The sequence below is a fragment of the Theropithecus gelada genome, chromosome 10 (genome assembly GCF_003255815.1).
Source record: "Theropithecus gelada isolate Dixy chromosome 10, Tgel_1.0, whole genome shotgun sequence".
In the NCBI taxonomy this organism is placed as follows: Eukaryota; Metazoa; Chordata; class Mammalia; order Primates; family Cercopithecidae; genus Theropithecus; species Theropithecus gelada.
Genome location: NC_037678.1, coordinates 42,496,384 through 42,502,383, shown reverse-complemented (window position 1 = coordinate 42,502,383; position 6,000 = coordinate 42,496,384).

Sequence of the window (6,000 nt, the reverse complement as noted above, 5' to 3'; positions counted from 1 at the left end):
TGGTTTATATGTTTATATACTGTACTTTTAATCATTACTTTACAGTGTACTTCTTCTACTTATTAAAAAAAAAATTAACTGTGAAACAACCTCAGGCAGGTATTTTGGGGAGAATTTCTAGAAGGCATTGTTCTCATGGGAGATGACAGCTCCAAGCCTGTTTTGCCTCTGAAGGCCTTCCAGTGGGACAATGTGTGGAGGTGGAAGGCAGTGATATTGATGATCCTGACCGTAGGCTAATATGTGTGTTTGTGTCTTAGTTTTTAACGAAGAGCGAAAACAAAAACAAAAGCAAACAACCTTGTCTTTTACAGAAGAAAGCTTATAGAATGAGGATATAAAGAAATTATTTTTATACAGTTAAAATGTGTTTTAAGCTAAGTGTTATTACAAAAAGTTAAAAAATTAAAGAGTTTATAAAGTAAAACATTTACAGTGAGGTAATGTTAATTTTTTACTGAAGAAAAAAAATTTTTTTTGAAAGGGAGTCTTTGTCGCCCAGGCTGGAGTGCAGTGGCATGATCTTGGCTCACTGCAACCTCTGCCTCCTGGGTTCAAGCAATTCTCGTGCCTCAGCTTCCCAAGTAGCTGGGATTACAGGAGTGTGACAGCACACCTGGCCAATTTTTGTAGTTTTATTAGAGATGGGGTTTCACTATGTTGGCCGGGCTGGTCTCAAACTCCTGAACTCAAGTGATCTGCCTACCTCTGCCTCCCAAAGTACTGGGATTACAGGTGTGAGCCACCATGCCTGGCCTGAAGAAAGAAAAATGACTGTAAATGGATTCAGTATAACCAAAGTGTACAGTGTGTATAGAGTCTACAGCAGCGAACAGTGATGTCCTAGCCTTCACATTCACTCACCACTCACTCACTCACTCACTCACTCACTTACCCAGAGCAGCTTCCAGTCCTGCAAGCTCTGTTCATAGTAAGTACCCTATACAGGTGGGCCATTGTCTATCTTTTATGCCGTATGTTTACTGTACCTTTTCTATGTTTAGATAAACAAATACTGTTGTGTTACAGTTGCTTACAGTACTCAGTACAGTTATGCTGTGCAGGTTCACAGCCCAGGAGCAAGGGACTGCCCACATAGCTCAGGTGTGTAGCAGGCTGTACCCTCCAGGTTCATTCAATTCTCTCTGTGAGGCTCCCACGGGAGGAAACCGCCTAAGGATGCATTTCTCAGAAGGTATCCCAGTGGTTAAGGGACGTATGACTGTAAAAGAAAAGAACCAGCTTCAAGAATCAGGAACCTGCACTGATGGGCCTCAACTTGATTCATCTCTTAACAACCACCAGTGTCATGGAAAATTTCCAATAAGAAAATCCCAAGGTGTTGGGAAATGCTTTTTGAAGATTTTTGTAAATTGGTAACAGTTTGGTGTCATGGATTAGACATATTTTCATAGTTGGCTTTCTTTTGCCCAATTATTTTCGTCTAATTGAGGAACACAGCAGACGCTTAATGACATCTAAGTATTTCTGATATGCGTCTTTCCTTTTCATCCTCATAAATGATCTGATCCATACATTTCAGAGAAAATTATTAGGTTGGTGCAAAAGTAACTACGCTTTTGGCCATTACTTTCAATGGCAACAACCACAATTACTTTCGCACCAACCTAAGTATATTATGGCTCACATTCCAAAAAAGTGATTAACATTTAATTTAGTTATCAATACATGAACACACTCTCTTGTTAAAAAAAAAAAGAAAAGAAAAGAAAAAGAAATGGAAGCATTCCAGATGAAGGCAAAGTCCCTTTTGATCAAACGTCTCCCACCTCCTGTTCTCTGTCATCTCTTCTCAGCCCTCACCCATTCCAAGGTAACCATCTCCATCAGTTCTGTGTCTCCTTCCAGAATGTTTCCATGCGTTTGTATTATAGATATAGCTAGCCAACTAGATTCTCACGGAATATCGATCAAGTGGTTTTGTTTTGACCTAAAAGGCCTCATGATGGCCATCTCTTTCCCCCCTCAACGTAGCTTGGTGAATTATCCGGTAATTCTGTGCAGACCTACCTCATCCGTTTCACCGGCAGGAGAGTTAGTGCTGCGGAAATATTCGTCGTTTTATACAGCCTTGATGGGTCTCTAGGTTGACTTATAGTTTTCACAAAGAAGTGCTGTGATGAACACCCTTGAGTGTGCCTGTGGGGTCAAGGTACCACCCTCTGCCTCAGTGAGGGTGCTGAGGAGAGGTACAGGCCAGAGGGCATCTCTGTGAGGCCGACTGTGACATGGTTTAGGGGGCTGTGCTGAGGGTCACATTTCCAGGGAAGTGGAGGCAGTGAGGTTAGGCAAAGGAAGGCCCCAGCAGCCCTGAGGCTTGGGGTTGTGTCCTGGAGTAGGGATGGCTGCCCAGAGCTGTTCTGAGCTAGGGCCACAGGGTAGGGTGCCTGCACCCCCACATGTATCAGTCATTGGATGTGGGTTGCCCTGGGGAGGGGGCATGACCCTGACCATCTTGAACAGTCCCCGGGATGGGCTGGCAGGGGTGTGCGGTAGGGACCTGGCTGTGGCTGTCATCCATGAGCACCGAGCAGCCTGAGGCCCCAGAGGTCTGGTTCTGAGGGAGGCAATGTGCGTACGTACAGCAGGGCCTGTGAGGTCTGCACAGGGAGTGAGCAATGCACAATTGCCTTTAATGAGCCCATGCACTTGAAGAGTGGATGCTGTCAGGAGATGGGTTGCTTGATTTTAGAGTAAGAAGACAGTGCCAGATAATCCGAGGCAAGTTCTGTGGCATTTGGGATGCATACCTGCATTTTTGGAACCATTTCCAAAAGCAACCTTTATTTGTAGCTGCCTACAGTTGATCTCATTCTGTATATCACCTAGTCAAGGGTCACTTTACCACATTTTTTTTTCCATGCAAATGATTTTTAAGGTAAACCTAGGAAGCTGGACCCTTTCCGCATGCTGACTAGTGACTCAGAGCCCAGTGGAAACCTCCAAATGGAAATGGCCACTCATTAATACACACTGCACCCTGCTGGGGGCAGCCACATCAGCTAGAAGAGCTTGAATTAAATTGGGGTCTGATAACTTATTTTTACACAATAAATTTTATTAAACATAAATGGAAATCATTAGCTGAAACACTTAATAAAAACTATGGCCAGATTAGACGAATGCTAAGGCACGTTCTCTGAATTTATTGCCCAGTGATCTACAGGCTTGCTCAGTAATAGACTCCCAGAAACCTCCTTAATGAAGCTATTAAGTGCATAAATATCATATGTGCCAAATGGCAAAAATTTAGCAATGATCTAACCCAATTTACTTGCTAAGTAAATAAGCCCTGTTGAGAGAAGCCATTAATTTATACTGATGACAATTGTAGGACAAAAACCCCTGACCTGCCTGAAAACAGGCATTTTAAATAAGCAATTTATTGCATCTTGAGGCTGGGCAGCGAGGAGCTTTTCCACTTTTCTTGCTCCATTTCCTGAATTTTCCTTCTTGTGAATGTAGAACACGTGCCATGAGCCACAGAGCCACTCTGGCTTTAATCTGCTGTGCTTGTTGTGTGGAGTTTGAAGTTCCTTCTCAGGATCCCTTCTTCGCTTGCAGATTTCGGTGAGTTCTCGGCTGACTTCAAACCTGGAATTGCTGTGGTTTTGGAAGTCCAGGTGAGCTGCAGCTGAGGCCTTGGACCCAGCCTCCCCACCCACTCCTACCCTTAGAATCTGGCTCATTTGAATGGTCAAAGCTTCATTGCTAAAAGCTGGGCTTCAGACTCCTCGTTTAACAGCTGGGCTGGGTAGGTAGGAACGCAAAGGCGGGAGATGGTGGCCGCAGGTGGGTGTTGCAGAAATGGGCCATCCTTTCCCTTGCTGACCTGGGTTGACTCCGTCTCTTGATCTCAGCCTCACTGCCTGCTCCGGCGGCATCAACGGCAGCACAGTGGCCTTTCCCGCCACCTGGAGTGCCCCGTCCCCAAATAACCACACGCTGCTCCCTCCCCTACTGATGCCCGAGTGCTGCCCGCTCACCTCCTCTCACCACAGCGTCCAGTAGGGCTCCCGCTCCTGTCATCTCCCCTCCCTGGCTGGTGCTTGCTTCAGAACTCCTGACACCACGTAATGTATTTTTATGTTTTTTATTAATTGTCCATCTCCCTTTCTCGAATGTAATGCCAGTGGAGCCAGGGGGTGGTGTGGGTAGTTGTTTTGTTCATTTGAATTCCTAGTGCTTCATACAGTACCTGACTCCCGGTAGATGCTCTCTAAATTTTTTTTTTTTTTTGAGACGGAGTCTCGCTCTGTTGCCCAGGCTGGAGTGCAGTGGTCGGATCTCAGCTCACTGCAAGCTCCGCCTCCCGGGTTCACACCATTCTCCTGCCTCAGCCTCCCGAGTAGTTGGGACCACAGGCACCCGCCACCACGCCTGGCTAATTTTTGTATTTTTAGTAGAGACAGGGTTTCACCATGTTAGCCAGGATGGTCTCGATCTCTTGACCTCGTGATCCGCCCGCCTCGGCCTCCCAAAGTGCTGGGATTACAGGCGTGAGACACCGTGCCCGGCCTCTAAATAGTTTTTGAATAAAGAAGTGAATGAATGAGTGGATGATATGCAGCAGTCACTTGGAGCCCCCACTGTGCACCAAGCACTGTGCTAGGACAAGAACCACACTTGCCCTTAAAATGGTTGCCATCTATTGGGGCTGGAAGTGAAGTCAACAGGAAGTTGCATGAAGCAGGTTGACTCTCTGGTGGGGCTGTTCATGGTGAGGAAGCAGCACAGGGAAGTGTGCCTAACCGGGTGGCAGATGGGGAGGGCTCCTGAGAGAAGCGAGTGCAAGCTGAGCTCATACCCTGGTAGTCTGTTCCTGTGTGTAGTGGGTGATAGCTGTGGGGGAGGCGTGATCTCCCTGGAGCATCTGCACAGTGAGGACAGACCGCCAAGGAACTCCAGGAATCCCGAGTCTCTCTCCTTGCACTGAGTCCTCAGACCCAGTGCAAGGAGAGAGAGTGAGCCAAGGGCACAGTCAACCATGTGACCTGGTGCTCAGCAGGCAAGAAGGAGCAAGAGAAGCATGGCCACTCCTGGAACAAGGAGGCTGTGCTGGGGGCCGGGTGGCCTAGGCCAGACCGCCGTGCAGAGAAGAAAGTGTTAAAGGCAGAAGCAGACACAGTGAGGTTGGGGGCTCTCCAGGGTTGGCTGACAAACTTTTCACATGGTCTAATCCCCACTTGACCCAGTTGAGACCGAGGCTGCTCAACTGGACGTAGGTCGGCCTGGCTTCGAAGCGCGAGTTATGTCACTCTGAGAGTAGGTCCTAAAGTGCAGATGTCTTTGGGTGATACTTTCCAGTAGCCTGTGGGCATGGTACCAAGTGACAATGACTTCTGTGCCTGAGGAGTGTTCTGAATGCAGAACAGGGAGCGCCTCCTCCGGGTTGGGAGAGATGCCTCTGCCCCACCTGCCCAGTATCTGCCTCTGTGCATGGGAGTACCAGACTTTCCTGGAACCCGTGTTTCATGACAAATGGGGCTGGAGATGAAGTCAGCAGGAAGTTGCATGAAGCAGGTTGATTCTCTGTTGGAGCTGTGCATGGCGAGGAAGCATCAGCAAGGGAAGTGTGCCTGACCGGGCGGCAGATGGGGAAGGATCCTGAGAGAAGTTAATGCAAGCTGAGCCCACATGTGCACTGATAGGCTCCTCACCACTCTACTGGGTCGAACAGTGTCCCCCCTACAATCCATGTCCACTCAGAACCTCAGAATGTGACCTTATTTGGAAATGGAGTCTTTGCAGATATAACTGGTTAAGATGAGGTTGTACTAGATTAGGGTGGATCTTAATTGACTAATGTCCTTATAAGAAGAGGAAAATTTGGATGCAGAGATGGACTGAGAAGAAGGCTGTGTAACAACCCAGGCAGAGACTGGAGAGGCATAGCTGTAAGCCATTGTTATAAAAACGGAGTCGCTACATCAACCGTAGTAAAACGGGGTGCACCCCCCCACCACATGCCTGACTTAT